This window comes from Solanum dulcamara, chromosome 8 (assembly GCF_947179165.1).
Source record: "Solanum dulcamara chromosome 8, daSolDulc1.2, whole genome shotgun sequence".
In the NCBI taxonomy this organism is placed as follows: Eukaryota; Viridiplantae; Streptophyta; class Magnoliopsida; order Solanales; family Solanaceae; genus Solanum; species Solanum dulcamara.
In genome coordinates, this window is record NC_077244.1 from 21,412,841 (window position 1) to 21,436,049 (window position 23,209).

The following is a 23,209-nucleotide window of genomic DNA, read 5'->3' on the forward strand; positions in this document are numbered from 1 at the left end:
TATTCAACATGGGCATGAGATGCATGACCAATATCTTAAAAACATTAGTAAAACTTGGAAGCACTTGAAGATTGTAAACATGTGATTAATGCATCATAGAACATCATCATAAGAGGTTATAGAACATAACATATACATATATGGTATATTAACCTTAACCAAAAATAAACCAAAATATCATCAATGAATACAATTACGAACATATCCAAATATTGCTTCAATACCCTGTTCATCAAATCCATGAAGGTTGCAGGAGCATTCGTTAGTACAAAAGACATAACCAAGAATTTAAATTGATCATACTAAGTTCTAAAAGAAGTCTTCAGAATGTCAAATTTCCTCTTCAGAATGTCAAATTTCCTTACTCGAAGGTGATGATAACCTGATCGAAGATCAATTTTTGAAAAGTAACTTGCTTCTTGAAGTTGATCAATAAGTCATCAATCCTTAGAATGAGATACTTATTCTTAACGGTGACTTTGTTCAATTGTAGGTAATAAATACACATCCGAAGAGAACCATCATTTATTAACAAAGAGAACTGAAGCACCCCATAGAGAGATACTAGATCTAATAAAGTCCTTATCCAATAGACCCTTTAATTGATCCTTTAACTCCTTAATTTCCCTCGAGGCCATTAGGTAAGAAGGAATAGAGATAGGTTGGATATCAGGAAAAAGATCAATACCAAAATCTATCTCCCTTTCAAGAGGGATACCTGGGAAATCATTGGGGAAAAATTCTAGAAACTCATTAAAACCGAAACTGACTCAAGAGTAAGAGTCTCATAATTCGTATCCCTTACACTGACTAGATGATAGATATAACCCTTGGAAATCATTTTCCGTTTATGGCACAAGATAAATTGACCTTTGAACACAGAATTACTACCTTTCCATACTAGCTAGATTATTAGGAAACTGAAACTTGACCACACGAGTTCTACAACATATGGAAGCATAACATCCACGAAGTCAATCCATGCCAAGAATAACATCAAAATCAGTCATATCAAGCTCTACAAGATCAACTGAGGTGACTTTATGGAAAATTATAGTTGGACAATTTCTATAGACTCTCTTAGACATAAAGAAATCACCAACAGCGGTATAGACCAAAAAGGCTCTAATAAGATCTCGAGACTAATAATGAATTTTACAGCAAGATAAGGGATAACAAATGATAGAGTAACACCCGGATCTAACAATGCATAAACATCAAAGTCAAAGACTTTCAACATACTAGTCATAACATCAGGAAATTCCTCTAACTTCTAATGAGTTTGAACGACATAAAATCTATTTTGGCATTGTCTACTACCTGAAGTAGTACCATACTGAATCAATCGGCTAGTAGTAGTTTGAGTCTGTGGTCGACCATCTCTACCTCTAGTAGCATTTGAAGGATAATCCTTCACTTGATGACCAGTATTACCACAACCAAAACAAGCACCCGAACCCATTAGACATTCTTAAAGATGTTTCTTTCTACACTTCTTGCATTGGAAAATTGGTTAACCACTCGGAGCTCCTCATTGAGGCTTGGGGTTAGAGACCCTATATTTATTGAACTTAGGAGATGAAGTGATAGAAGAATTTTGTCCAAAGTACTTTTGACGAAATTGAGGATGCCCACCATTTCCAGACTTATCATGAGAATATCCATCACTATCGATTAGATCCCTCTTGGACTCCCTTCTAGAACTCTCCTTCAACTTCTCCTCTTTTATTTGTTCGGCATGTTTCATAAGCCTAGAGATGTCCATATCCTTTATTAGTATGATGGTTCTAAATTCTTTGACCACTAAATATGAGATACCCTAAATAAATTGTCACTACCTGAACTAGGACAATCTGTGACACGACGATCGAAACCTCGAAGGGCCACAACTAAGCCTTTTGACATATCATAAGCATACATAAGGTAAAGTAAAATAGAAACAACATAGAAAAACTCAATACATGGTCATAAAAGTATAAGAGTATGACAATATAAACTCTATAGTCCAACGATGCCTCTACTAATCAAGATGGGTGGGGGCTAATAGATGTCCCTAACTCACCCTCATATCAAAGAAACAAATGTGTTTAGAAAGGAAAAACTCATAACTGGCCCTCGATAAAATGAGACTCACCAATTTTCGTAGGATAGAATCTCAACTAGCCACGTGTGGAAGGGTGAATATGATCTTCGACCCTACATTATGATATAATGTAAGCAAAAGTATACGTTAGTGTGTTTGAATATACTAAGTATATGGGCATGCCATGCAACGTAAAGCATAAGATGCAATGATCAAATATTAAACATGATATAAAAGAGGATAAGTAAGGTAATGAGAGAAACCATAAGGATCAAAGCATTAAGATACATAACTGAGATCATCAAGAACATACACGAGAGTATACATATGTGGGAGATAATTGTAACCAACATTAAGACTATGCAAGCTATAACATGGAATTCAATGATCCCCACATCAAGAAGGAAGGAGGCTACATGCCAAGGTAGACTCCATGCAATCATTTATATCATTAAGTACTATATGTAGATTCACTAGCTAGGCCATAAAGGCAACCTACAGTGGCAATGTAGTTTAAGGGACTAGAAGGTTCTACTAAGGCTTAGGTTGAGCCCCTATTTCAAAGTCCTCTCGGTGCTAAGTATATCAACCCACAAAATACATATCATAATCATAATCACAGTAAGAGATCATACTTGCATAAAGTCATAGCTTCTCACATTCATACTTCATAACATGTTCATAGGAATAGCTCATTAAGGATCTCAAGTAATCCATGAAGGATCCTGAGTCACCTTTTACATTTAGTTCATCATCATATAATGTGGGTGTAGGCCTTCCATCATTAATCATTCTTTTCATATAACATTATTAGAGTCTTAGGTAAGCTTCTTCATTAAGGATCTTAAGTCAATCTCTTCCATAGACTTGCATACAACTCATGTTTAGAACATACTTGAGAATATACTTGAATAGTCATGAATGAAATCATTATGCATGAATCTTTGTGAACTAAGTTAACATCATCAAATCTAGTAGTAATTCATTTTTAGATGAGAGGTTAAATCATAAATAAAATGTAATTCATGCACTTAAAAGAGTATTTAATGAGATGTAGGGCTCAAATACGTAAAAAGGGTCGTATAGGGAAGAATCAGGGCAGTGGTGCACTACTGGCGCATCATCCCAGGACTCAAACTTCAGAAACCAGGGCCTGGCATGCTGTAGTAGACCCTGAACTTCAGAAGGGTTGTCTTGGCGCATTGGTGGCGCTCTACCCCATGGTTTCCCCAGAACAATTTTAGACTTTTCATCATTTTTCATGAGTTATCAACCCCTATAATGAGATCCTAAGTGCTAATTATCAATATAATGAATATATATGAAGAATCTACCAATCCCAAGCACATTATTTATCAATTTATATCAAAAATAGATTTGAATTCACAAGATACATCATAGTCCATGCAATTGAAATTGAGAAGATTCAAAGATGTAATTTAAATTCATGAAACATTAAAAGAATTCTTTGAACTCCGTGGGTAAAAGGTACCCATGGATGAAACTCTCATACCTTGAATACGAATTATGAAGAAAAACTTAAAGATCAATCAAGAAATTGGGAGACTCCTTGCTCGGTCTTCAATGGAGATCTAAAGAGCTTTTAGTAGAGAGAGAATTTATAGGATGGGTGATTAGTGAATGAATGAAGAGAATTAAGATTTTTGGGGATTAAATAGATTAGGAACCTATCCCCAAAACTCTTTAGATTCTTTCCCCCCTTCAAAAATAGGGAAAAGTCTATAATGCCCTTAATAAAAATCTCCCTCAGCCCATCAATGAATTTACCAAGGCTAATTATTCATCTTATTATATCATACTCTATCTATCTCATACTCGGGATAATACAATATCTCCCCCTTGAAAATATTTTTCCTCGAATGAGATAGGAGCTAGCTTGAGTAGAATAGGGTGGGTAGGCAACAACCCATCATGAATGCTACAATGCAACTTCTAAACATCAACATCATTTAAAATCATTTTCATGGTATGCATGCATTTGTCATGACACGGAAAAGTCGAAACGTAGATTTTTTTAGAGGATTTGAGTATAGATGTCTAAGTACCTTAGGGTGGATTAGAAGGAAAGAGGTAAGGATATCGTTTCCTCATGTCCGCTTCCGCTTCCCATGTAGCGCTTTCAACTTCTTCATTCCTCTATATGACCTTAATGGATACAACTTCCTTGTTCCTCAATCTTTTCACTTGGAGGTCTAAAATATCAACTGAAATCTCCTCATAAGTCAAATTCTCTTCAATACTCACATTCTCCATTGGCATAATAGAATTTGGATCACCCACAAACTTCCTCAACATTGATACATGAAACACCAGATGAACCATATCCAACTCCAATAGCAAGTCTAACTTATATGCCACCTTACCAATATGCTTCAAGATTTTGTAGGGTCCCTATAGCACCCCCTTTGGGAGGATGCTACTTACGAAACAAAAGGTAGTTTTTTTTAAATCACAAATAGTCAACACCCTTGCGGATCCATAAAATACACAAAACTCAAACTAGTAGTTATTAAAAAACTATTATCTTCCTTTGTGCAAAATGACAAGCCAACATATAAACGCAGTACATGCATGACTTGAGTTAAAAGCACACTCCAAAATAGCAAAATTAGTCACCCTATTCAAGTTACAAACATATAGTTTTGTTTTCACACTACATGTATCATGTACAAGTCCCCCAACATATTTACAAAAAATAGATGCATATACAGATGTGATCTTCTCAAGGGCTCCAAAATGTCTACTCAAAATGGCCATCTTCATACCTCGTCCCGCATATTACCTACGATAGAAAACAACTATCACTAAGCATAAAGCTTAGTGGTGTAAAAACTTTGGGCTTGGAGCCATTAAATTCTTCCACTCCCTGGTTCATCGCAGGTGGCTCAATAAGGTAAAAGTAAGCCTAAGTGAACAAGTATATCAAAGTATCGAATACAAACCTTGAAGAGTTTTAAAATCAATATCAATATTTGAAGGCTTAAGTATTGAGAAACTTATAATTCAAGACGAATGAGATGTCAAATAATCAATTTCGCCTAATAGGTACGTTATGCCTTCACACTAAGCACAGTCAATATCAAGACGGACTGAAGCACTAAAATAAGAAGGACCGAAGCCCATATCAAGAAGGGTTGTCACCCAATATCAAGAGAATCAAGAACCATATTGAAAGTGGCTTTCCACTCATACTCGAAAATGGACGAAACCCCATCGTCAAGACGAAATGTAAATCCAAAGTCAAGATGGACAAGATCCGAATTGAGAGGTATGCCAATATTGATGACAAGTCACCGTAATAATAAGGACAAATTCCCATTAAGAATGCAAAATGATCAAGCAATTCGTACAAGTGGGCGGTTTAGCAAAAGTTTTGCAATACTTGAGATAATAATCATAACATAATGCAAGATAAAGAGTAAGGAAATAACCCATCAAGATACTTCAAATTTCAGAAAATAAAATATTCCAAGTTCAAGTTTATACACAAACCTTGGCGTTTTAGCATACAACAGATTCTACCACAACTCAAGGAGCTCACTTCCTCTCCGCCATAGACCAAGCAAAATCCAGTTCGACAAACAGTACCTCTTAGCTTGTATAAGAACATATACACCTTAAATACACAATAAAATATCTACTTAAGTTTAAGAGTCTCATCATATCGAAACTAAACATAAAATTAATAAAAATTAGCCCAAACTATTCAAACCAAAATTTTGGACAGCCTACTATCTTGTATTGTTGCTTAGTTTTGAAAGGGTAAATGGGGGAAATAGGCTTTGTCGCCTCAATTAAAGTTATAGACATGTGTCTTAGGGTCGCATAAAATTTTAAATCACCCCTACAGAAATTATGTACAAAACAATATGCCCAAAATACCAACAGTTGTCCATGTAGTATTTCCAAAATAAAATCTGGGCAGTACCTCCCTAATACTTTATCACCCTTTTTAGAGCCGCTAAAAGCAAAAATGGGTTTCCAAGCCTAAATGAAAGTTATATCCCTATGAAATAACTTTCCAAAACATCTTGAATCACTCAAAAAGAAGCTTTACACAAGGAGTTATACTAATATTACTAATGGTAGTCATATCTAAAAATGGGTTTGCTACCAAGAACAAGAACCTCCTCGCTGCCCCTACTATAGATTTTACGTTATTAAATACTTCCATTTGATCGAAGAACACCTTAGATAATTAATTGACAGAACAAAATCGGAGGGCTTACCTTTCTTCCTTGTTGTTGCTATTGGTACTCTCTCTTATTCTCTAAGTTTTTCCTGTCAAATTTCTAAGTGTAAGGCTGAAAAATGACTTCTTAGTCATCTTAACATGTATATATATGCTCCCTTAAAGTGTGACATGTGGCATCCCCTAGGGGTGACACATGTCCATCCCCTAGGGCGCCACCTCATCCATGCACCCAATCCAAAGCTTCTACGTGGCAGCATGGGGTCCACCCTAAGTAGGTGCGTCACCTACTTGGTCCAAGTAGGTGCATCACCTACTTGTTTCAAATAGGTGCTACGCCGCTTTTTCCTTTTTCTGTTGGTTCATAATCTTGTCTTACTTTAGGAACCTATGTAATCCTTGCTACCTAAGCTCGACGTGTACTCAAGTAGCTTTGTTATGTAAGACATCCCAATTAATAGCTTACGTAGAACTTCATAGATAACGTGGATCACCTGGCAATCCTTTAGAAAAACCATAAAAAGAAAATTGGGGTGTTACAACTCTCCCCCCCTTAAAATATTTTCGTCTCGAAATTTACCTTATACTCAAAACAAATGTGGATATTGACTTTGCATATCCTCTTCTCGCTCCCAGGTTGTTTCAGTGCCAGAATGATTCCTCCAAAGGGCTTTTACTAAAGGAACTTTCTTGTTCCTAAGCTCTTTTGTCTCACGGGCCAAGATTCGGATAGGTTCCTCATCATATGTCAAGTCAGGATTTATCTCAATGGATTTGACAGGGAGAACATGAGATGGATCGGAGCGATATCTTCTAAGCATAGAAATATGGAAGACATTGTGGATTCTATCTAACTCTGGTGGAAGAGCCAGTTTACATGCAACTGGACCACTCTCTCAATTACTTCATATGGTCCAATAAATTGAGGACTAATTTTTCCTTTTTGGCCAAATTTCATAATCTTCTTCCATGGAAAAACCTTTAAAAAGACCTTATCTCCTACTTGATACTCAATTTCACACCTTTTAAGATCAGCATAAGACTTTTGTCTATCTAAAGCAATTTTTAGATGATCCTTGATGAGTTTTACCTTATCTTCAGTTTGTTGCACAATCTCAGGACCAATCAGTTTTCGTTCACCAACTTCACTCCAACAAAGAGGAGTTCTACACTTTCTCCCATATAAGGCTTCGTAGAGAGGCATTCCTATACTTGATTGGTAGCTATTATTATAAGCAAATTCTATCAAGGCTAGGTTTCTGTCCCAACTACCTTCAAATTCCATAATGGAAGCTCGAAGCATATCATCCAAGATTTGAATCACCCTCTCGGATTGACCATCTGTCTGAGGATGGAAAGATGTACTAAAGTTCAACGTAGTGCCCAAAGCTTCTTGCAATCTAGTCCAGAATCTAGATGTAAACATTGGGTCTCGGTCAGATACAATATAAACAGGAACCCCATGTAACCTTACAATCTCCTCAACATACAATTCAGCTAGACGTTCAAGTGGGTAGTCCACCTTGATGGCCAAGAAATGAGCACTTTTGGTTAGCCTATCAACTATAACTCAAATTGTATCATGATTTCTTTCAGTGTGTGGAAGCCCAGAAACAAAGTCCATAGTTATTCTTTGCCATTTCAACTCAGGTATCGACAAGGGTTGTAACAAACTAGTCGGGACTTGATGTTCGGCCTTATTTTTTGAAAAACTAAGCATCTAGAAGTAAACTACGCAATGTCCTTCTTCATACCATTCCACTAGTAGTGTTCTTTAATGGTTTGGTACATTTTAGTACCTCCAGGATGCATTGCATATGGTGAAGTATGTGCTTTATTCAAAAATATTTTTCTCAAATTGACATCTTTAGGGACACATAACCTATTTTGATAAAGTAGAACATGATCCCTCCTTAATTTAAAATAAGCTTTTCTCCAATTTGAGCTTTTTTGATCAATTTCACCAGCTTCTCATCTAACTTCTGTGCTTTTTTCACCTGTTCAAGTAGAACTGGTTTGACTTGCCGGCAGCAATAGAGCCATCAGATTTAAATGCAAGACAAGCATTCATGGCTCTCAATTTAATAAACAAAGGCAAGTGGCTTAGCAATAAACTAGCAAGGGCTTTATGACTCAGAGCATCTGCTACCACATTGGCTTTACCCGAATGATAATCAATCGTGCAGTCATAATCTTTAATGAGTTCAAACCATCTACGTTGCCTCAAATTCAACTCTTTCTGTGTACCCAAGTACTTCAGACTCTTGTGATCAGTAAATATGTGACACTTTTCGCCATATAAGTAATGCCTCTAAATTTTCAAGGCAAACACTATGGCAGCGAGCTCAAGGTCATGAGTAGGATAGTTTAGCTCATGTGGTTTCAATTTTTGGGAAGTATACACAACCACTTTCCCTTATTGCATCAAGACACAACCCAAACCACGATGAGAGGCATCACTATATACCACATATTCCTTCCCTTCAGTTGGTGGAATAAGTATAGGAGCTTATGTTAATAAAGATTTGAGCTTTTCAAAACTCTTCTTACATTTTTCATCCCATACAAACTTGACATCCTTCCTCAAGAGTTTAGTCAAAGGGGAGGCTATAATGGAGAATCCTTTGACAAACCTTCTATAGTATCTCGCTAAACCCAAGAAACTCCTTACTTCAGTTGGAATTTTAGGTGGTTTCCATTCAATAATAGCGTGAATTTTACTAGGATCCACTTTCACACCTGCCGCTGACATAATATATCCCAGAAAGGATACTTCACTGAGCCAAAATTCACATTTAGACAGCTTGGCATAAAGCTTCTTCTCTTGCAGAATTTGTAAAATAATTCGAAGATGCTCTCTATGATCTTCATTATCCTTGGAATATATTAAAATATCATCTGTAAAAACCACTACAAATTGATCAAGATAAGGCTTAAACATGTGATTCATCAAATTCATAAATGCTGCGGGAGCATTCGTCAACCCAAATGGCATCACCAAAAATTTATAATGGTCATACCGAGTCCTAAAGGCAATTTTAGGGACATTATATTCCCTTACCCTCAGTTGGTGATACCCAGACCTTAAGTCAATTTTTGAGAACATACTAGCACCTTTTAACTGGTCAAGTAAATCGTCAATCCTAGGCAGTGGGTATTTATTCTTAATGGTTACCTTGTTCAGCTGCCGGTAATCAACACAAAGACTAAAAGTCCCATCTTTCTTTTTCACAAATAGCACAGGAGCTCCCTAGGGAGAAACATTCGGGCGAATAAAACCTTTCTCAAGGAGTTATTGCAATTGATTTTTCAACTCTTTCAGTTCTGATGGAGCCATTCGATAAGGCGTCATAGAGATAGGAGTGGTTCCAGGAACAACCTCTATGGGAAATTCAACCTCCCTTTTTGGGGGCAGTCCGGAAAGATTTTCAGGGAAGACATCAGGAAATTCACACACCACGGGTATATCCTCAAGGCTTGGACCTTCCAGGCGTGTATCAAATATATGAGCAAGATATGCTTCACAACCTTGTCTAACCATCTTCCTTGCTACTACCGCGGAGATGATATTAGACGACAATGATCTTTTACCTTGGACAATGATGTGTAAAAGTGGAGAAGCTCTAAAGGTCACATGCTTTAACCTATAATCAACTACCTCATGGTATCTATAAAGACAATTCGTACCGATAATGACATGATAGCCTTGGAAAGGCATTTTAATTAAATCAGCAGAGAAGACTAGTATATCAAAGTATCGAATACAAACCTTGAAGAGTTTCAAAATCAATATAAATATTCGAAGGCTCAAGTATTGAGAAACTTATAATTCAATTTGAAAGAGTTTTCAAATAATCAATTTTGTCCAATAGGTACGTCATGCCTTCACACTAAGCACAATCAATATCAAGATGGATCGAAGCCTCGAAATCAAGAAGGACCGAAACCCATATCAAGAAGGGTCGTCACCCAATATCAAGAGAATCAAGAACCATGTTGAAAGTGGCTTTCCACTCGTAATCGAGAATGGACGAAACCCCATTGTCAAGATGAAATATAAATCTAAATTCAAGATGAGCAAGATCCGAATCGAGAGGCATGCCAATATCGATGACAAGTCACCATAACAAGAAGGACAAAGTCCTATCAAAAATGCAAAATGATCAAGCAATTCGTACAAATTGGCGGTTTAGCAAACGTTTTGCAATACTTGAGATAATAATCATAACATAATGCAAGACAAAGAGTAAGGAAATAACCCATCAAGATACTTCAAATTTCAGAAAATAAAATATTCCAAGTTCAAGTTTATACACAAACTTGGCGTTTTAGCATACAATAGGTTCTACCACAACTCAAGGAGCTCACTTCCTCTCCGCCATAGAACAAGAAAAATCCACTTCGTCAAACAGTACCTATTAGCTTGTATAAGCACATATACACCTTAAATACACAATAAAATATCTACTTAAGTTGAAGAGTCTCATCATATCTGTTATACCCCACACTCTTGAGCTCGGAATGTCTCTTAAGCTTCTTAGAAGTTACTATATGAGCCGGATAGTCTACACACCTTATAGGTGGCTGGAAATATTAAAATGCCATAGAAATGCTTGACGTTCGAAATAAACTAAATTGGAGTCGCTATAGTTGAATTGTCGTCGAAGTAAAGTGTTGTGCTTGTGGTGTACTGATGCAAGTGTGTGGAGGTTTATTTTAGGGCCTAAATTTGTTCTAAAATGGGTGTGGGTTCTGCTAGTTGCAGCCACACAACCCCTCGTTTTGTATAATTAAAGGCTTTGCGAAGTAAAGACTAGAAACCCTATTTTGATATTGTAATTTTCAGCAAGTGGTTTGGAGCTTGTGTTGTATAATGTTGCCATGTTTTATGTGTATATATGCTGCAGGGTATTGTTTTTGGTTGGCTGTAGTGATTAGGTATGTAATTGAAAATTCAGATAGGGCATGTTATACGGGAGGTGCTGCCCAATTTTCGTTAACGTCTTAACTAATTAAAGAACTAGTCGAGCAGACGAACAAGGAAATAGATTTCATGATACTAAGGTGCAATCTAAGCTTCTGGAAAGCTAAGAGTGGTTGAAATTTGTATTAATTTCATGTTAAATAGTTTCAAAGGATGATGAGGCGAATGGGATAAAGAGTAACTCATAAGAGGTATGTGAAGCTTTCTCTTGGCATATTTTTGGCATAGTGCGTAAAGCTATCTTTCTTTCCTGTTGGCATGTCTTAGCCTTAGGTGGATTGTGGATGAAATGTGGGAATAATTCCATTCCCAGAACTCCAAGAATGCCTCATAATCCCTGTCCACTGCTAGGTATTGGAACTCCTGCAAGAATTGAGTATTGCCTATTAAGGCTTCTACATGTTAGAAAGTAGTGTGTGAAAAACTATCTCTTCCTTATCTTGATATGTACTTGGCATGAAAATAAGGTTATGATGCCATGATTGTTCACCGATCCCCAGGCTGGGCCGGGTACGAAATATACACATGATGACCATAGGAAGAAAAGTACAGACTATATAAAGTTTATTCTCTTCCTTCTTCTGGCATGTCTTAGTTGTAAGTTAAACATGATATGAGTTCTGGGGTAATTCCATTATTAGCATCTCTTATTTACTTCTGAATATCTAACTCCTATAATAGTTGAACTATTTCCCTGAAAACTTCTATATGTTAAAGAGGTACCAAATATATAGGCTCCAAGTCTTAAAGACTATATGATACTAAGTGTTTTGAGTCCATAAATGATTTGTCCCTATGTTAATACATGTCTAGGGTCCCCGAGATTACAGTGGAGACAGCCCATAATGGCATTTAGAGGACACTCGAGATGACTACACCACTACTCGGGTCCTCAGGCAAAAGCTTAACTTTCTTATTCTGTCGAGTCTCCGATATGATTTAAATTGCATATAGTTACTCACTACTCTACTCGTGTATACTGTAACACTTCTTTCACCACATTCTGGGCTGGGAATAGTAATCGTGCATAATTCACTGCCTTGTCCACCGCCTCTCACTAGAGGCCGGCTACGTATGCATATATGTGATGATATGATGATGTATTGTAATAAGGTGGTGATGGCATGGGGCCTATGATGGTTTTATAGATGTATTCACCGGATCCCTAGTAGGGACGGCTATATGGTATAATTTGAATATGCATGCTTTTGTAATTCCCAGATTATAGGTACAGGTTTCTGATTTGATAATTTATTCCCCTATTTCTTTATTTCGGGTATACCTCCAGTTGTATTATGTTACGTTTTACATACTCAGTACATATCATATTGACCCCCTTTCTTTGGGGGGATGTGTTTCATATCCGCAGGTACAAATACATGTTTTGGAGTCTGTCAGCTTAGGATTCCGCTCAGCTCAGTTGGAAGAGGTTCCATTGTATCGGATCCTAGTTGTTGGCACTAGCCGTTGATGTGTAGTATTTTTTTGTTATTCAAGGGTACGGTGGGGGCCCTATCCCTCTATAAGTTGTCATTAATATTGTTAGAGGTCTGCAGACATGTATACGTGAGTTGTGTATGTCAGTTTGGTTCAGCTGGGTCTACATGATGTATGATATATGTTATTATGTTATGACAGCCTTGTCGGCTTGTGTGCCCTTTCATGAGGTGATACAAATGAAAGAGGCTACAGGTTTATAAAAATGTTATCATCCAATAAGGCTCTGATGCATGGCGTTGTGTTGTTTGTAGTCCGGTTTGACTACACTTGAGTATATGCACTATATGTCTATAGTTTGAATTGACCACAACTGATAGATATGTATACGGGGGTTCAGGTTGGACCCTAGTCGCGGCCTATGGGGTTGGGTTGTGACAATATCGAAACTAAACATGAAATTAATAAAAATCAGCCCAAACTATTCAAACCAAAATTCTGGACAACCTACTGTCTTGTATTGTTGCTCAGTTTTGAAAGGGTAAATGGGGGAAATAGGCTTTGTGGACTGAATGAAAGTTATATACATGTGTCTTAGGGTCGCATAAAATTTTAAATCACCCCTACAGAAATTATGTACAAAACAATATGCCCAAAATACCAACAGCTGTCCATGTAGGATTTCCAAAACAAAATCTAGGTAGCACCTCCCTTATACTTCATCACCCTTTTTAGAGTAGGTAAAAGCAAAACTGGGTTTTCGATCCTAAATGAAAGTTATATCCCTATGAAATATCTTTCCAAAACATCTTGAATCACTTAAAACAAAGCTTTACACAAGGAGTTATACTAATATTACTAACGGCAGACATATCCAAAAATGGATTTGCTACCAAGAACAAGAACCTTCTCGCTGCCCCAACTATATATTTTATGTTATTAAAGACTTCCATTTGATCGAACAAAAACCTTAGATAATTAATTGACAGAACGAAATCGGAGGGCTTACCTTTCTTCCTTATTGCTGCTATAGGTTCTCTCTCTTATTCTCTAAGTTTTTCCTCTCAAATTTCTAAGTGTAAGGCTGAAAAATGACTTCTTAGTCATCTTAACATGTATATATATGCTCCCTTAAAGTGTGATACGTGGCAGCCCCTAGGGGTGACACATGTCCATCCCCTAGGGTGCCACCTCATCCATGCACCCAATCCAAAGCTGCCATGTGGCAGTGTGGGGTCCACCCCAAGTAGGTGCGTCACCTACTTGGTCCAAGTAGGTGCATCACCTACTTGTTTCAAGTAGGTGCTATGCCTCTTTTTCCTTCTTCCGTGGGTTTGTAATCTCGTCTTACTTTAGGAACCTATGTAATCTTTGCTACCTAAGCTCAACGTGTACTCAAGTAGCTTTGTTATGTAAGATATCCCAATCAATAGCTTATGTAGAACTTCATAGATAATGTGGATTACCTGGCAATCCTTTAGAAAAACCATAAAAAGAAAATTTGGGTGTTACAGTCCCACATACCTAGGGCTCCACTTTCTCTTCTTACCAAAATGTATTATACCCTTCATGGGAGAAACCTTCAAATAGACCCGATCATCTACGCTAAACTCAATGTATCTTATTCTATTATCCTAATAGGACTTTTGGCACCTTTGGGCAGCCTTTAGCCTTTCCCTTATAAGCCTTACCTTTTCGATAGCATCAAATACCAAATCAATACTGATCAATGCTACCTTACCTACTTCAAACCATCCTATCGGAGACCTACATCTTCTCCCATACAAAGCTTCAAAAGGAGTCATTTCAATGCTCGAGTGATAACTATTGTTGTAGGAAAATTCAATCAATGATAGATGCTCATCCTAACTTCCTTTGAAATCATTAACAAATTCCCTCAACATATCCTCCAAAGTTTGAATCATTCTTTCGGCCTGTACCAAGACCCTTTTGGAATGACTTTCAAAAATATGAAGTGAATTGAGTACCTCGATCAGTATAATAGACAAAGGAACACCATAAAGCTTTATCAACTTAAAATGTACAACTTAGCATAATCTTCGGCACTATAAGAAGTCTTAACTGGTGGAAAATGTGTCGATTTAGTCATTCGGTCCACAACAACCTAAATAGAAGCATGTTGCCTTCTAGTACGAGGAAAACTTGTGACAAAGTCCATATTCACTTTTTTCCACTTCCAAGTAGGGATTTCAATGTCTTAGACTAGAACTCCCGACCTTTGATGTTCAACTTTCACTTGTTGACAATTAGAACACTTAGCCACGAACTCTGCTATGTCCTTCTTCATGCCATTCCACCAATACATTTCCCTCAAATCATGATACAACATAGTAGATCTCGGAAGGATCGAATACCGAGAACTATGGACCTCATTCTATATCAATTCCCTTAGATCATCCACATTAGGGACACACAAGCGACCTTGGTAACAAAGTATCTCATCTCCCCCTTGGGAGAAAGCCTTAATAGCATTTTTGACAACCAACTTCTGCAATTAAACCAAAACTGGATCATGGTCTTGTTTGGCCATAACATCCACTACAAGAGACGATTCCGAGCCATTTTGCACAAGGACACCACCATCCTTAGAATCAACCAAATGAACACATAAGCATGCAAATATATGCACATCCTTAACCAACTCTTTCTTACCTTCGACTACATGAGAAATACTATTCGTAGACAACCATCTAAGAGTATTGACTACGATATTAGCTTTACCTAGATGGTACAACACACTCATATCATAATATTTTAGTTGTTCAAACCACCTCTTTTGCCTAAGGTTCAAATCCCTTTGGCTAAACACATATTGCAAGATTTTATGATCGGTGAACACATACACATGCACCCCATAAAGATAGTGCCGCTAAATTTTTAATGCAAACACAACCGCCGCAAGTTTAAGATCATGGGTTGGATGGTTTTGTTCATTCACTTTGAATTGCCTAGAAGAATATGCTATAACGTTTCCATGTTGCATCAAAATACAAACCAACTAATACGTGAGGCATCACAATAGACAGCAAACCCATCGGAACCTTCCAACAATATCAAAATAGGAGCCGACGTAAGATGATCCTTCAATAATTGAAAACTCTTCTCACATTCATCCGACTATTGAAATTTTACTTTGTTTTAATCAACTTTGTCAAAGGCAAAGCAATAGATGAAATTCCTTCAACAAAACCTTCTATAGTATCCCGCTAATCCCAAAAAGCTTCTAATATCCGAAGGAGACAATGGTCTAGGCCAATTCTTTACCGCTTCCATTTTCTTTGGATCGACCATGATACCATCATCGAAAATAATATGACTAAGGAATGCCACGAACTTCAATCAAAATTCGCATTTATTAAATTTGAAAAATAATTGCTTATCCCTCAAAGTTTGAAACACAATTTTCAAGTGACCCACATGGTCTTCTTAACCGTAAATAAGATATCATCAATAAATACCATCACAAACATATCTAAATACCATTTGAAAATTTGATTCATCAAATCCATAAAGATAGAGGGAGAATTAGTCAACCCAAACGAGATGACTAAGAATTCAAAATGACCATACCTTGTTCGAAACGCCGTCTTGGGAATATCACACTCCCTCACCTTTAGTTGGTGGTACCTAGAGCAGAGATCAATTTTAGAGAAGTAACATGCCCCTAGCAATTGGTCAAACAAATCATCTATTGTTGGAATTGGATTCCTGTTCTTTATGGTCACTTTATTCAATTGCCGGTAGTCTATACATATTCGAAGTAACCCATCTTTATTTCTAACAAACAATACGAGAGAACCCCAAGGCAAAATATTTGGCCTTATAAAACCCTTATCCATCAAGTCCTTCAATTGCTCTTTTAATTCCTTAAGTTCCACCAAAGCCATATGGTAAAGAGGAATGGAAATAGGTTGAGTAATGAGAAAAAGATCTATACCGAAATCAATTTCCTTTTTGGGAGGAATACCGGGCAACTCACCGAGAAACTCATTATCAATATGGACCAAATCAAGGGTAGGAGTTTCAAAATCAACATCCCTAACCCCAACTATATGATAGATACACCCCTTAGAAATTATTTTTCGGGCTATTAGACATGAGATGAATCGACCCTTAATCACTGAATCATAACCCTTTCATTCAAGAATAGGCTCATTAGGAAATTAAAACTTGACCCTACAAGTTCTACAATCAATGGATGCATAAGTGGCATGTAACCAATCCATATCAAGAATAATATCAAAATCGGTCATCTCAAGTTCAACAAGATCACATGGAATAACTTTATGCAAGACCAACACGGGATAGTTTCTATAAACTCTCTTGGCTAACAACGAATCACCAACGGGAGTATAAACCAAAAAAGGCTCTAATAAAATTTTGGGGAATACATCAAATCTCATAGCAAGATAAAGAGTAAAAAAAGACAAGTTGACACTCAAACCAAGAAATTCATAAACATCAAAGGTAAAGACCCGTAACAACATCAGGAGTCTCATCCGTATCTTTCCTAGCATGTAGGGCATATACGCTATTTTGACATTGACCACCACCTTGTTGAGATTTTCCACCTTGAGTATCTTGCCCTTGAGGACATCCTTCTCTCTCTTTGTTAGGGAATTCAAAGATCTTGTGCTCTATTTTACCACATCTAAAACAAGCACCTGTTCTAACCAAACACTTAACCCCATGATTCCTTCCACACTTGGTACACTTAGGGAGAGCAGTGCCACTAGAATTCACACCTCTACCTTGGCCCTTAGGGTATGGCACCCTATTCTTGTGAAATATTTGGCTCGAAGCTTGAGAGGAACCTTGACCTTGGAATCTTTGGCCTTGATGAAAGTGGCCATTATAACCACCAGTCTTAGAATTAGAGAACCCGCCTTTAAATCGAGCCCTCTTAGACTCTCTCATCTTTCTCTCTTTAAGCTTCTCTCTTTTCATTTGTTCGGTATAGGTCATGAGCCGATATATGTCCATTTCTGTCATAAGCATAGTGGTTCGATGTTCTTTAGAAACTAAGTTGGACACTCTCGATATGACTTGGCTCATTCGGGCATGGGGATCGGCAACCAAAAAAGGAGCATACTTAGATAGCTTGGTGAACTTCAGGGCATACTAACTCACACTCATGTGTCCTTTCTTGATATTAATGAATTCCATTAGTTTTTCTTCCCTTAGATCAAGTGGGAAGAAACGGTCAAGAAAAGCAAGCTTGAAGACTTCCAAACCAATAGGACATTAATCAACTCTCTCAGACCTCCATTGAGTATACCAAACTTGGGCAATACCCTTAAGTTGGTAAGCTGCCAACTCCGTTTTCTCTTCCAAAGTTTCCCCCATAATATCCACCGCCTTATACACCTAATCAATAAACTATTGAGGATCTTTATCTACCTTTGAACCATGGAACATGAGAGGGTCCATCCTTGAAAATTCCTTCACTCTAGATGTTGGAGTAGGAGCATTAGGAGGAGCAACACCTCCTTAATTGGCCACGACATGAGCTAGCATAGTGATAGCGGTTTGGAACACCATATTAGTCACTTGGTCGGGCAAAGGACCATTTTCTTGAGGAATCGGAGGAGCTTGGTCTCCATTAGCATTTACCCCTCTTGACAAAGGTGATCTTCTTGGAGGCATTTTCTAAAAATCCCAAAGAACAATTGTTAAGGAGCGAAAGTCTTATAGTACACTCTATCACATGACATAGATCATTAAAGAAGTAAGGACTTCCTATAAATGTCTTATAGCCTCCTATTTATAAATATGGCGTGCTTCACACCCATGAATAAGACTCTACTTAACATGACATGTTGGACTCCCTAAGACACTCTTAAGCCTTGGACTCTGATACCAAGTGTGTCACAACCCGAACTAAGACTAATTTATGACACGACAATTGAAACCTCGAAGATCCCCAACCAAGCCTCTTGACATATCATAAGAATACATAAGATAAAGTAAAACAAAAATGAAGTAGGAAAATCTCAACACGTGGGTCATAAAAGTATAAGAGTATGACAACATAGACTCTACATAACTTGTCCAATGATGCCTTACATATCCCTAAATCCCCTCATATCAAAGTAACGAAAGTCTTTAGAAAGGAATAGACTCATAACTCGCCCTCGATAAGATGAGAAATCACCAATCTTTGTAGGATAGCAACTCAACTAGCCACATGTGGAAGGGTGGATATGATCTTAGACACCTACATTATGATACAATGTATGCAAAAATATGCATTATTATGTTTGAATGTACTAAGTATGCGGGCATGCCATGCAACTAAAGCATAAGATGCAATGATCAAATAGTAAACATGATATAAAAGAGGATAAGTAAGGTATTTAGAGAAACCGTAATGAACAAAGCATTAAGAAACATAATTGAGATCATCAAGAACATACAAGAGAGTCTACATATGTGGGAGATAACCGTAACCAACATTAAGACCATGTGAGCTATAACATATAATCCGATGATCCCCACATTGAGAGGGAGGCTATTTGCCAAGGTAGACTCTGTCCAATCATTTGTATATTAAGTGCTATATGTGAATCCACTAGATAGGCCATAAAGGAAACCTATGGTGGCAATGTAGTTTAAGGGACTAGAAGGTTCTACTAAGGCTTAGGTCGAGTCCCGACTTCAAAGTCTTCTTGGTGCTAAGTATATCAATCCACAAAATACATATCATAATCATAATCATAATCATAATCATAGTAATAGATCATACTTGCATAAAATCATATCTTCTCATAATCATACTTCATAACATGTTCATAGAAATAACTCATTAAGGATCTCAAGGAATCCATAAAATATCGAGTCACCTTTTACATTTTGTTCATCATTATATAATGTGGGTGTAGGCCTTATCATTAATCATTTTTTTCATATAAAATCATTACATTCTTAAGTAACCTTCCTCATTAAGGATCCTAAGTCACTCTCTTTCAAAGACTTGCATGCAACTCATGTTTAGAACATACTTGAATAGTCATACGTGAATGAAATTGTTATGCATGAATCTTTGTGAACTAAGTTAACATCTTGCAATCCAGTAGTAATTCATGCTTAGATGAGAGGTTAAATCATAAATAAAATATAATTCATGCCCTTAAAAGAGTAGTTGATGAGGGGTAGGGCTCAAATACGTAAAAAGGGTCATGTAGGAAAGAATCAGGATGGTGGCGAACTGCCGGCGTACCTCCCTAAGCCTCGAACATCAGAGACCAGGCACTGGCGCACTGATGGCACGCTTCCCCAGCCCTTGAACTTCAGAAGGGTTGTCTTGGCGCGATGGTGGCACGCCGCCCCGTTGTTTCCCTAAAAGATTTCCAGATTTTTCATCATTTTCATGAGTTTTCATCCCCTATAATGAGATCTTAAGACCTAATTATCAATTTAATGAATATATATTAAGAATATACCAATCCCAAGCAATTACTTATTAATTTATGTCAAAAATAGATTTGAATTTACAAGACACATCATAGTCCATGCAATTGAAATTGAAATTAAAAAGATTCAAAGATGTAATTGAAATCCATGGAAGATTCAAATAATTCTTTGAACTCCATGGGTGAAAGGTACTGATGGATGAAACCCATATACCTTGAATACAAATTATGAAGAAAAACTTGAAGATCAATGAAGAAATTGGGAGAATCCTTGCTAGGTCTTCAATGGAGGTGTTGAGAGCCTTTTGTAGAGAGATGATTTTTAGAATGGGTGATTAGTGAATGAATGTAGAGAATTAAGAGCATTGGGGATTAAATATATTAGGAACCTAGCCCCAAAACTTTCTAGATGCATTCCTCCTTAAAAAAATAGGGAAAAGTCTATAATGGCGTAATGAAAATCTCCCTCAACCCATCAATGAATTTACCAAGGCTAATTATTCACCTTATTATATCATACTCTATCTTTCTCATACTTGGAATATTACACAAATTAGCTCATACGATTTCTTGGATCAGCAACCATTAAAGGAGCATACTTTGACAACTTAGTGAACTTGAGGGCATACTCCCTTTCACTCATATTACCTTGTCGCAAATTAATGAACTCTTGAATCTTTGATTTCCTCAGCTCAAACAGAAAGAAATGATCAAGAAAAGCACTCTTGAACTCTTCCCAATCAATGGGAGCATCATCTCTACCCCTTTCACCCTTCCATTGGTCACACCAAACTTGTACAACCCCCCTTGAGTTGATAAGCCATCGAATCTGCTTTTTCCACTAAACTTATACCCATGATGTCCACAATCTTAACAATGTCCTTAATGAATTCTTATGGATCCTCATCCACCATAGAGCCATGAAATTTGGGAGGGTTCATTCAAGAAATATCACGAACCCGACTAAACACCGTACCTACATTTGGTTCCACGAGATTCACAACCTCTCTATTTTCTTGAGCCTCCGTAGCTTGACCAAGAACTTGAAAAGCGGCTTGGAACTCCACATGAGAGACTTCCTCATTCAAAGGGACATTTGGAACTTGGGAAGCTTGTTCCTCCTCATTGGCATTCCTTCTCCGGTGATTTACCTTGAGGCATGATTCTATAATCGCAAAGAGAAAACATTAAAAGAAAAATTCTTAGAGTTCAACTCTATCACACAACATAAGAATGATGAAGGAAGTGAAGTTTCCTAAATGCCTCATATCCTCTTATTCATAGATGTGGTGCGCTTCACGCCAATGAACAAGACTCTACTTGACACGGCATGTTAGTCTCCCTATGAAACTTTAAACCTTTTGCTCTGATACCAAGTTTGTCATGACCCAAACTAGGCCCTAGGTGTGACATAATGATTAGAATCCCGAGGAACTCCAACAAAGTCTCTTAGCATATCATTCATGAGCATACATAAGGTAATAAAGGCATTACAAGAAATATCATAAATGCGACATGAAGGTATAAACATAAATGTCTCGATGGATGAGAATCAAACTCCAAAGAAATCATGACAACATAGATTCCATAGTAATCTAACACGTCTCTACTACTACTACTATGGATAGAGGCATATGAAATGTTCCTAGCTCACCGACTTAAGAAATAATGTCATAAGGAACAAAGGAAAATAAAAATTTCCTGTCCTCGAAACATGTAGACTCACCAATAATAGGTAGTAAGCTTAAATCAGCCACAAGTAAAGTATGTGTGATGATCGTCCGACCGTATATTATGATACAATGTAGGTAAAAATATGTGTTAGTATAGAGAATGCATTAAGCATGCATGAAAATGATAATATAACATATTCAATATGGGCGTGGGATGCATGACCAATAGCTTAAAAACATGAGTAAAACTTTGAAGCTCTTGAAGATCTTAAACAGATGGTCAATGCATCAGAAAACATCATCATAAGAGCTCATAGAACATAGTGTATACATATGTGGGATATTAACCTTAACCGATATTTAAGACCATGTGAGCTATAACATGGAATTCAATATAACTCTCACATGGAGAATAGAGAATCTACTTGTCAAGTTAGACTTCGTATCATAAAGATAACATAATCATGAGCTATATGTGGACCTACTAGCTAAGCCATAAAGGCAAATACTACGGTGACACATAGTTTAGAAACTAATGATTTCTACTAGGGTTCCCTCGTGTATCCCCACCATAAAGTTCGCTCGGTGCTAAGTTAATCCCAACAGAATACATAAACATAGTCATTAGGAAAGAAAATCAACCAATCTATAAACATAGTCATTAGGAAAGAAAATCAACCACTCTAATATTATGAAAATATAATATAAGAATAGCTTCTTGAAAATCATGATCATAACTTGAACTTGTGGCTACTTACCTTTATATGCATCCAATTCATCATAACTTGCATAGTGTGAGAAAATCTTTCACAATTCATGATTTCATACTTGAATCATAAAAACATCACTTTCAAAATTATTCATAAATCATCCATAATTCCTTGATCATAAATTCATAGCTTGAAACATGAAAATCATGGCATAATGCATGGGTCATTGAAAAACTTGTTGAAAATATATAATTTAACTCGAATCATCCATGAATAGACTATTGGAATTGAAATAAATCATAATTGAGTTGACCCTTATACAAATTGATCAAAACCCTAGAATTTAGAGGATTGGAATTGAAAAGAGGAGAGAAATTCTTAGGACTCCTTGGATGGAAAGGATCCATGGATGAATTCCCACATACCGTGATGAAGATAAAACTTAAATCTTGAAGAATAAGCTTGAACCTTAGAACCCTAGCTTGATGGACAAGAAAAGCCTTTTGGGAGAGAAATCCTAGATGCCTTAGAGTGATTTTGAGAAAACGAAAGTGAATGGTAAGAATTTGAAGGATATAGGTAGTTATAGGCTTTGCGTAATACTTCAAAACGTCCATGTACATTGATAAAATAATGAGAAAAGATCAAAACGCCCTTTATTAATTCTGGAATTCTG